General features: G+C 42.2%; 1 pseudogene; it reads left to right on the top strand.

The window, feature by feature from the left end:
- Window positions 1–6,697: 6,697 nt before the first annotated feature.
- Window positions 6,698–8,217, top strand: LOC141337876 (GTPase IMAP family member 9-like; annotated as a pseudogene).
- Window positions 8,218–12,047: the final 3,830 nt, after the last annotated feature.

Below are 12,047 nucleotides of genomic sequence, written 5' to 3'. Positions count from 1 at the left end.
TTCTTGAATGCTTATGCACAGACAGTAGACAAGACAAGACATAAGAATACATAATAAGATAACATTCTGTGGCTGTGTATTAAGATCCATTTATTCAACATTATAGCGCCACCCTGTGGCTGAATTACGCAAAGACAAGCGCGTCTCTACAGTATATTCAGCGATCAGAATGTGAAACTCATTAAAATTAACCATAAAACACCATTCGACCCAAAAGTTCCATCTAAATTAATGGCCAGGAGCTGCTACTGCATTTATATGTATATTGAAAATAAGTTTGTATCTGCCTATTCTATTTATCAGAACAATTCGAGAAGAAACCGAATCTTCCGTATTTCATTTCTGGATTTAAAAAGTTAAATGAATGCACGCAGAAAGTTTCATTTCAATAAATATAATATCACTTTTTTTCCAGTGTCTGCAGGCGGGGCGCAGGTCAGCTCTCGTCTATCGGTGTTTTTCTTTCGATTTCGATTAGTGCTGCTGTTAAAATGGCGTCAGGTAAGAATCAAATTAAATACAAATATATGCAGCCACGTTTCCTTAATGATTTATTAATTATTTATTAATATTATCCAGCAGTAGATATCCAGTACTTCGTTTAGTTTATTAAATGATATTTCACTGCGCTCTTATATTGTTTAATCGTGGCATGGACACCAGGAAGAAACTAAACTTATGTTCGACGTTTCTTATATTAATCTGCGATTCTTTCTACTTATGCATGTTGATTTGTGGCAATAGCCTGTTTATTAATATTTTATGTAGGCTATAGATCATTGCAGTCTGTATGAGATCAAGTGTCATTTTGACGCAGTAGATAAGAACCAATTAAATTAGTGTAAATGTGTGTATCATCAGCACACTGTTCTATACTCAATGATTTCAATTAGCGATTGCAAACATTGTGAAGTCACAGCTTATGCTTTTATTTTTATAAATCCTTTATAATGGCTAAATCTATTCTCTCTCTCTGTATGTGTGTCACAGGGAGGAGTCAGAGACGTGCGGATCCAATTGCAAGGCTTTATTAGAATAGTCAACAGACAGGAGTAAACGCCAGAAAACAGGAACAACGTAGGTAATCCGGGAAACAGTTCAATACTCAAGCCTTGGTCACAATGGCAGGCAGCAGGAATCAATAACGGGGTACACAGTCCAGAGTCATACACAGATAATCCAACAATGGCAGGCAGCAGGAATCAATAACGGGGTACACAGTCCAGAGTCATACACAGGCAATCCAACAATGGCAGGCAGCAGGAATCAATAACGGGGTACACAGTCCAGAGTCATACACAGGCAATCCAATCCAGAGAAACACGCTTAGAATAATGACCATGGGAACAATTAGACTTCGCCAGGTGGCTGTGTGTGAGAGTGGCTTAAATGCAGTCAGTAAATGTGAAACAGGTGTTTGCAGCAATCAGATCAGTGGGAAATGAGGAACAGATGTGTGCAGTGATTGGTGCAGTGGCTTATGGGGATTGTAGTCCATGAAGTGTGGTGCAAGAGTTCATGATGACAGGGAAGACCAGATACGTTACATAGCCCCTCCGCAAGGAGCGGCTTCCAGACGCTCTAACCACCTTAACAATCTTGAGGGTGGTGGAGCGGAGGCGGAACAGGGGGAGGGATGGAGGGCCAGGTCCATGTAGTGGTACTGGAACCACGAAATGAGGCGGAGCCGACGGAGGGAGAAGCCATGGAGGAGGAAGGGTTGGCTCCTGCATGGGGCCGACCGACGGAGGTAGAGCCGGTGGAGCCCGAGGCGGAACCGGAGAGTCGATGGTCCTGGGCGACACAGAGGATCCGGAGGGCCAAGGCGGAACCCAAGGCTCTGGCGACCCCGGCGGAGATGGAGGTCCGGAGGTACGCAGCGGAGCCGGAGTGACAGAGGATCGAGGCTGTGCCCACGGGAGGGAGGAGGTCCACAGAGCCGGCAGGACGGAGTGACGAGGCGCAGCCGGAGGAGTAGAGTCCAGAGGCGAAGGTGGGGTGACGACTGACCGGGGCGGAGCCGGAGAGACGATGGAGCCCGGAGGAGCTGTTGGGCCGACGGCCGACAACGGAGACGAGGGAGCACAGAGCCGGGGTGGAGCCGCAGGGTCGGAGGACCGAGGTGGAGTCCAGGACTCTGAGACTGGAGGTGATGGTGAGGGGTCCTTCAGTCTGGACACCGATGGCGACTGGCAGTCCCACGGCAAGTCCTCTGCCACGAAGGTGGGATGGGGGTGAGTAGAGGGACTGTCAGGAGACAGAGGTGGCAGGACTGGAGCAGCAGGGAGGGTGGGTGGGAACAGTCCATGCTTGAGCTCCGTGACCAGAACCGGGCAGACAGGAATCTCAGGACGACTGGATGTAACCAGCGGAGTCTCTGGAAGGCTGGGCGGAACCAGCGGAGGCTCTGGAAGGCAGGGCTGAACCAGCGGATTGTCTGGGAGACTGGGCGGAACCCGCGGAGTCTCTGGAAGGCTGGGCGGAACCAGCGGGGTCTCTGGAAGGCAGGGCTGAATCAGCGGAGTGTCTGGAAAGCAGGGCTGAACCAGCGGAGTGTCTGGAAGGCTGGGCGGAACCAGCGGAGTCTCTGGAAGGCAGGGCTGAACCAGCGGAGTGTCTGTAAGGCTGGGCGGAACCAGCGGAGTCTCTGGAAGGCTGGGCAGAACCAGCGGAGTCTCTGGAAGGCTGGGCGGAACCAGCGGAGTCTCTGGAAGGCTGGGCGGAACCAGCGGAGTCTCTGGAAGGCTTGGCAGAACCAGCGGAGTCTCTGGAAGACTGGGCGGAACCAGCGGAGTCTCTGGAAGGCAGGGCTGAACCAGCGGAGTGTCTGGAAGGCTGGGCGGAACCAGCGGGGTCTCTGGAAGGCTGGGCGGAACCAGCGGAGTCTCTGGAAGGCAGGGCTGAACCAGCGGAGTGTCTGGAAGGCAGGGCTGAACCAGCGGAGTGGAGCGGAGCTCTTGTGAAGCGGGCTCTGGACGACGCTCTTGTGAAGCGGGCTCTGGACGACGCTCTTGAGGAGCGGGCTCTGGAGAACTGGACGACCCCAGCGGAGATTCAGGAGGGCTGGGCGTCTCCAGCGGAGACTCTGGAAGAGCAGGCTCTGAGCGAGCGGTCACTGGAGGGCGCTCTGGCGGCGCAGTCACTGGAGGGCGCTCTGGCGGCGCAGTCACTGGAGGGCGCTCTGGCGGCGCAGTCACTGGAGGGCTGGTTGGGAGACCAGCTGCTCGAGCCGACAGCAGCGGTGGGTCCTCCACGCTAGAAATTAACCTTTGCCACCCCGTGGTAAAGTGTGGCTGCTGTGGTTCTGGGCTAGCAGACCTCTTGTGCTGTGGCTCGAAGCTAGCAGACATCTTGTACTGTGGCCCTTCTAGAACCTCCACAGTAAGCGGAGAGCCACATAACAATAGTGCATAGTCCATTACGTCCCTTAGTGGACATCTGAATTCCCCTCCTGGCAACATTGACTTGGTTGGCTCATTAAGTCCCCGGCGGAATAAGTCCTTCAGCCACACTTCATCATAAAAGGGTACTTGGAGAGAAAACTTACGGAACTGGAGTATATAATCCTCAATGGGGAGGTCTTCCTGTCGGAGTAGCAGAAGTTGGTCGACTGGGTCCATGTTATAATGCTGGGGGTGAAACAAAGCCGCTGGATCCTGGTTTGGCGAAGTCTTCTGTCACAGGGAGGAGTCAGAGACGTGCGGATCCAATTGCAAGGCTTTATTAGAATAGTCAACAGACAGGAGTAAACGCCAGAAAACAGGAACAACGTAGGTAATCCGGGAAACAGTTCAATACTCAAGCCTTGGTCACAATGGCAGGCAGCAGGAATCAATAACGGGGTACACAGTCCAGAGTCATACACAGATAATCCAACAATGGCAGGCAGCAGGAATCAATAACGGGGTACACAGTCCAGAGTCATACACAGGCAATCCAACAATGGCAGGCAGCAGGAATCAATAACGGGGTACACAGTCCAGAGTCATACACAGGCAATCCAATCCAGAGAAACACGCTTAGAATAATGACCATGGGAACAATTAGACTTCGCCAGGTGGCTGTGTGTGAGAGTGGCTTAAATGCAGTCAGTAAATGTGAAACAGGTGTTTGCAGCAATCAGATCAGTGGGAAATGAGGAACAGATGTGTGCAGTGATTGGTGCAGTGGCTTATGGGGATTGTAGTCCATGAAGTGTGGTGCAAGAGTTCATGATGACAGGGAAGACCAGATACGTTACAATGTGTGTGTTTTTCTTCTCTAGCAGCACCAGGTAGACACAGTCCAGACTATGAACATCCTGACAGTAAGTAAATTTAATCACTGACAGTTTATTATTATTTTATGTGTTGTAATATTGTGTTGTAACTGTTAAAGTATAGTTCACCCAAAAATGAAAATAATAATTAGTCCCAATATGTTAAGATGAAATGTTTAAGTTATAATGTTACAAAAAAATGTATTGTGAATTACTTGCATATGTGCAACATATGTCACTTGCATTTAAATGTCTGGTTGTTTGTGAGATGTGATGTAGATCAGTGTTTCTTCAAACTGTTTGACAATTGACTATAATTTTATAGTATTTTATTTTGCCACTGTAAAGCCAAAGCAAATGTAAGAAAATTTCTGCTGGAAATATTATGTCATATTAAGTTTTTTTTTTTCTACCCAATTTAAAATAAAATAAAAATGTATTAATTTAAAAAAGCATTAAAATAAAACATGAAATTTAGATTGATCTATAAAGCACATTTCACAATATAATTCTGAATAAACACAGTGGAAAAGTGTTCATTTGGTATCAAAGCTGATCTGAGTCTACTGTCTCTAAATATTGTTTCAGTGATGACTGCTGGGAAACCAAAGCTGAACATTGTGCTGTGTGGATATAATACAACACTCAAGAACTCTGTGTCTAAAATGATTAGAGGGACAATAAATAAACCAATGAATATACTTTCATATCAGAAAGATAAGAGTAAAGTGTGTGTGAAAAGAGAGGAGATAATTCATGGACAGCAGATCAGTGTAATAGCACTTCCAGCTATCACTCATCTCTCAGAGGAGGAAGTGATGTGTCAGACTCACCGCTGTTTGTCTCTCTGTCATCCTGGAGTTCATGTTTTCATCCTCGTTACTCCTGTCACTCCACTTACTAATGAAGACAAAGCAGAAATGGAGAAGATTAAAAGAATATTTAACTCTAATGAGCACTTCATGGTGCTTTTCATTACTGAACTCACTGTTGACCAAAGTGTGTCAGATTTTGTGAAATCCACAGAATCTCAGAGGATTGTGAGTCTCTATGGGAGTCGGTACAGTGTGATGGAGTTAAAGGACCAGAGAAACTCTCAAAAGATATCAGACTTATTTGACTGTATAGAGAGCATGAAGATAGAGCCCTATTCTCTTCAGATGTATATGAGAGCCCAAGAGAAGAGAGTCAGACAGGAACTAGAGCATAAACTGAGAATGATAGATAATGAATTCAAAAAGTTACAGGAGAAGATCAAGACACTGGGTGAGTGCAATTATTTGTCTCTGGATCAAACATATTTGAGAATATAGTAATTAGCTTACATGTTATTTATAGAACTATAAATCTATACTGAATCTTTTGCAATTAATGACTAAAGTCTATAATCTCTGGACAGCACCAGACCCTAAAGACTGGAATACACTACACAACTTCAACACAGATTATTACCCTGATTTACAGTCTGCAGAAGCTAAAACTGGTTGCAAAAAGCCGGTTGGAGTTTCATAAAAATTCACATATAGTGTATGATGGAAACAGACTTTATATTTTTCAATACATATTGTTGTCATTTTCCACATCCCTTCTAGCAACAAGACGTGTTTCTGCTTGAGGTTTTTGTGTTCAAAATGGATCCTGAATTGTGATCTTGTAGGGCGTCTAGTGTCTCTTCAGCTTTTGAAAGTTGTGTAGTGTATTTCAGTCTTAAGTAACTTACTTCCGTTGTTGTGATGCTCTGCTACCTCCACTGACATTTCCAGCTCCTGCATTTTAACTTTCAGTTTTTTATCCAAAAAGTAAAAAGTAGGGTCAGTGGGATTCATGTCAGGTAAATGATGTGGGCAGTCCCAAAAACCTGAAAAGCTCAATATTACTTAAGATGTCGTTTTTTCTATCCATCACAGTTATATAAGCTGATACAGTAAAGTTTAGGCACCCGATGTCACATTTTCTAACCTAACATTGATCTAATTTCCAAAAGACAGGACTGCAATAATATTTTAAGCAAGATTACATTTTTATTTCCATAGTATGCAGTTGCAAAATAACAACAACAAAAAAAGAAAAGGGGTCGAAGCAATTTTGGCACCCTGCAGTTCTTAATAACAGCCCCTATGGCAAGTAGAGTTTGTACTTTTTGAAGCCAGACTTCAGTCCAATATCACGTGAACGCAAGTTCAAATCACATTGTTAAACTATTTTCTTCCTTTGACACAGTTCCAGAGGGTGTGAAGCTGAATCTGGTTGTGTGTGGGAGTAACAGAGGATTAAAATCCTTCATCTCAAACCTGATCCTGAAGCAGAGCAAGAGAAGATCAGAGCTGAGCTCAGAGTGTGTGAGGAGAGACTTGGAGCTTGATGGACGTCTGATCAGTCTGGTGGAGCTTCCTGCTCTGTTCAACACTCAGCTCTCAGAGGAGGAAGTGATGCGTCAGACTCACCGCTGTGTGTCTCTCTGTCATCCTGGAGTTCATGTTTTCATCCTCATCATTCCTGATGCTCCACTTAATAATGAAGACAGAGCAGAACTAGAGGAGATCCAGAGGATATTCAGCTCAAGAATCAACAAACACATCATGATCCTCATAAAGCAGAATTCAGAGCATCAGACAGCAGAACTAAATGAAGAAACACAGTCTGTCATTGAGAGATTTGGAGGAAGACATCAGTTCATTGACCTGAACACACAAGTGTCTGTGTTGATGGAGAAACTGGAGCAGATGGTTGAGGAAAATAGTGGTGTTTGTTTCTCCACAGAGACATTGATGGAGACACAGATGGAAAAACTAAAGGAATTCGAAGAGATGAAGAGGAGAGTCCATTCATTGGAGACATGGTTTCAGTCACAAGGTAATGATCAGAAAATCTGTGTGGATTAAACAGTTTTCATGATTTCTAAAGTCTACACAGATTTGCGAGACAAAATAATAACATTATACACAAAGTCCAGAAGAAAATATCTGAGCAACGCTTGATGATTCAGTATAAATTACACACAATATTCTCGGATGACCTGATCATTGACAATCTTCACTTGGAATTCAATAAATTGTTATCAATTTTTGTTTTTGATTTTTATCTATCTTTAGATTCAAGAGATAGAGAAGATGATCTGAGGATTGTGCTGCTGGGAAAAACTGGAGCTGGAAAGAGTTCAACTGGAAACACCATCTTACGAAGAGAAGTGTTTATATCAGACATTTCTCAAACATCTGTTACTAAAGAGTGTCTGAAAGAGACAGATGAAATCAACAGCAGACACATTACTGTGATCGACACTCCAGGACTGTTTGATACTGATCTGACTAATGAGGAGATCCAGAGAGAAATGAGCAACTGCATCTCCATGATCATGCCTGGACCACATGTGTTTCTCTTAATGATTCCTCTGGGACGATTCACTCAAGAAGAAGCAAAATCAGTGAAGATCATCCAAAGCACATTTGGTGAAAACTCCTTAATGTACACCATGGTGCTCTTCACCAGAGGAGACTTTCTGCAGAACAAAACCATTGAACAGTTTCTGGGAAAATCTGGATCTGCTCTGAATCAGCTGATTGAAGTGTGTGGAAACAGATTCCATGTGTTCAATAATAAAGAGACTGGAGACCGAACACAGGTGACTGATCTACTGCAGAAGATAGACAACATGGTGAAAGCAAACGGAGGGAGTTACTACTCATGCAAGATGTTCAGAGAGATGGAGAGAGAAAAACAAGAACAACAGATGAAGATACTGATGGAGGAAGTGGAGCAAGTAATAAGAGAAAAAGAAGAACTGATGAACAAACATAAAGAAGAGAAAAAGAAGATGAAGATAAAGATGGAAGATGAAAGACAGAATCATGAGAAAGATAGAAAGAGAAGAGAAGAAGAATTTAGAGAGAGAGAAGAATACTATACAAGAGACATTAAAGAAAGAGAGGAGCAAGAGAGAAAGATACGAGAGGAGCTGAAGAGAGAACGAGAGGAATGGGAGAAACAGAAACAACAGGAAAGACAAAGAGAAGAAGAGGAGGAGAAATGGAAAAAGAAAGAACAGGAAATGTGGAATGAATATAATCAGAGACTTCAACAAGAGATAAAGGAAGGAAGAAAGAGAAGAGAAGAAGAGGATGAGAGGAGAAAGATAGAAAAGAAAAAATGGGATGGATATTATCAGAAACTTGAACAAGAGATAGAAAGAATGAACATGAAAATGGAGGAAGAAAGAGACAATCACGACAGAGAGAGAAAGAGGAGAACAATATAAAATAAACATTAAACACATAAAGGACCAAGCAAGAAAGAAGAGAAGGAAAAATATAGCAAGAAAAAAGAAAATGCAAAGTGGTATGAATATAATCAGAAACTAAAGGAGAGAGTAAGAAGATCTTCATTTCAGACTTGAAGAATAGTTGTGTGTTTTTTTAGGCACTTACCATATTTTTTTATTGTACTATACGATGCGCATATTAAATGTCTGATTTTGGAACAACTTTAGGTATGTTAAGTGTTTTTCTGTAACGCAGGACTCAACGACAGCGTGTGAGATCCAATCGCGAGCTTAAATAAACAGATCGTAGTCAAACAGGCAGGGTCAATATCCAAACAAACAGTGTGACGGAGGCAAGACAATAGCGTAATCCACAAAAACACAGGCAGAGTCCAAAACCAGAGAGGGCAGCCCAAAAGTAACAAATAAACAGTGAAACAAGGTAAAACTATGGCAATGGCAAAAACAGACTATGACCAAGAAACAAGACTATGGCAATGGAAAATCAAGGAAAACGCTTAGAGTCCGCCCAGCAAAACAGTACTTTGCAGAGGGAGCAGCAACCCCAGGTTAAAAAAAGTGCACTAAAATACACTTTATTTAAGTATACTTAGTACACTTTTCAGTAATGTACTAAAAGTGCTTTATTTTCGCACACTAATTTTGTACTTAATGTACTAAAAATAGTATTAAGTATATTTTAAGATAAACTTAATACCATCTAAGTGTACTCAACTGTGCTATTTTGAGACACCATGAAATTGAACTAAAATGTGCTTTTATAACTAAATTAAGAAATAATCAAACTAATTAGATCAGCACTTGATTCCACGAGACTGAGGTGCTTCCGGGCAATCCAGCCGTTTGTCTCATCAGTCGCACTTTTTTGTTGCTTGTCTAATCGTGTACTTGCGGTCAAGTCATGGTATGGTTGTTGGAAGCGCGGCAGCAGTTGTTCTGAACTATTAGATGGCCCTGGGACAATGGTCTCAAACTCAATTCCTGGAGGGCCACAGCTCTGCACATTTTCGCTCCAACCCTAATCAAACACACCTGATCCAGATAATCAAGGTCTTTAGGATTACTAGAAACTCCAAGCAGGTGTGAGTTGGAGCTGGTTGGAGCTAATCTCTGCAGAGCTGTGGCCCTCCAGGAATTGACTTTGAGACCTCTGCCCTGGGAGGTTTTAAGCATTGCAGTGATGAAGTACATTAAGTGCACATAACACATTATTGATATAGTTTTCATTCTTCACTTAATGGGATACTTCACCAAAAAATGAAAATGTGATGTTTATCTGCTTACCCCCAGGGCATCCAAGATGTAGGTGACTTTGTTTCTTCAGCAGAACACAAGCAACATTTTTTTATGAAAACTGGTGCAGTTTGTAAATAATGGCAGTGGATGCCTTTAAAAGTAAAAAAACAATAATAAAAAAAAAAAACATGCACAGACAAATCCAAATTACACCTTGCGGCTCGTGCGACACAAAACGATTGGTTTTTGCGAGAAACTGAACAGTATTTATTTAATTTTTTACATTTGATGCACACCAATGTCCATCTGTCCTGAGCACGAGCTCATCATCCGGTTCGTTACACCTGTACGCGCTCTGGCGTAGTATACACAAATGCCGGAAGAGGAAATTGGTGAACAGTCAACAGTCCTGGATGGTTTTACGCAAACAATCAATCTTTTACCTTTAAATCATTTTAAACAAATCTGGATAAGCGCAAAGTAATTACCGTTTTGTATAGCCTCTATACCCACAATCTCTGTGCACTGTGTAAACAATGAGTGTTGTATACATGCGACAGATCGCTTCCGGCGTTTGCGTATACTACACCAGCCCGATGATGAGCTCGTGCTCAGGAGAAATGGACATTGCTGTGTATCAGAGGTAAATTATGGTATTCAGTTTCTCACAAAAAAACAATCATTTCGTGTCTTAGGACATCAATGTATCGTCACGAGAAGCAGGGTGTAATTTGGATTTGTCTGTGCATGTTTTTTTTACTTTTAACAGTTTGGTGCCCATCCACTTCCATGATAATACATTATAACAGACTGCAGCGGTTTGAGTAAAAAATCTTTGTTTGAGTTCTGCTTAGGAAACAAAGTCACCTACATCTTAAATTCCCTTGGGGTAAGCAGATAAACATCACATTTTCATTTTTGGGTGATCTATCCCTTTAAAGCCTTAATGCAGTTTTCTCCTGTCTCCACCACACGCCACCACATTTAGCCACATAAAATAAAATAAAAAATACTTAACAAAAGACATACTTTTGAAGGCAAAACAGAACAATGTAAAATATTATGTGATTTTCTATTTAGCCCTGGCAAAACAATGGCTGTATGCCGTTGAGTAAACAACCCAACAAAATTGTGAGGAGATATTAGCATTCATACTGTAAGCTTAACTTAGTTGTATCCGCTGAAATTGGTTAAAATAGCTCAGGGAGCACACACCAATTCTAGGTTGCTTGAACACTCAACAGGAAACTCACAAATATTCATTTAATGTTTTAAAAGAGTTTTAACAATGTGTTGATACAGTGGCGTAGCCCTCTTTTGATGTGTTTCAATACTTAAATAAATGGCCGGCTCGCGAACAGATCCAATCACCCATGCAACCTTGTTCCTTAATGACAGGATTTAGCCATGTCTGTTAAAACCTTGGGTCACAATGTGACTTTTAAATCTGCCTTCGCGCTGCCCAGAGAGAACAGTTTAATGCATATGAAACATCTTTACACAGGCTTTTGTATCGCTATTTCTGTGTTACATTCAAAGTTTATAGTTCGGAAATAAACACTGTTGTCTACAGTAGCGGACAAAATTGAATTAATCACCTTTTCAAAAAATGACGATGTATAAATCTAAGTTTTAAAAAAATTACCTTTACGTTTACAGTGGAGTTACATGTATCAAGGTATTAGATGCTTACTCTGTGAATCCAGCAATCTGTCTGCAACTCTGCATAGCACACTTCTTTCAATGGAAAATACTTTGAAAAGTTGCTGCCTGCCCGAGCTTACGCCCATTTATTGGATTACTCTTATGGATTATCTTGGATGTTTCTGTTTGCTGTCTCTGACCCTGCCTTTTGTGACTACATCTATCAATAAAGGTTGCATTTGGATCCACACCTCAGTCGTCCAGACTCACTCCGTTACAGAGAGCCTTCTACATTTGTTTGTAATGTTTTGTCCTAGGACTACTGTATTTTAATAGTCAAATTCTCAATAAAAGTTTTTTATTTATTACAGGATGGATGGTTAAGTTAGATGTCTCGTTGATTTTAACATGGATGAAAAATGAGAAATTATAAGCCTATGGGTGAGGCTTACAGTTCATTAGGCTCCAGGGAACTAATAAGAAGGATAACAAAGTGCAGTAAACGGTAAAACTGTTTGCCCTACAAACTCGTTAAATACATTAAAATAATATTGTAAGACACCAATTTGCAATATCCAGGAGCAAAACAAGCTTTTGTACAGCTAAAAAAGAGCTGGACGCAGATAAGAC

Source organism: Garra rufa, chromosome 7 (genome assembly GCF_049309525.1).
Source record: "Garra rufa chromosome 7, GarRuf1.0, whole genome shotgun sequence".
In the NCBI taxonomy this organism is placed as follows: Eukaryota; Metazoa; Chordata; class Actinopteri; order Cypriniformes; family Cyprinidae; genus Garra; species Garra rufa.
Note: the sequence above shows the minus strand (reverse complement) of the source record. Positions and strands in the feature narration are given on the sequence as shown.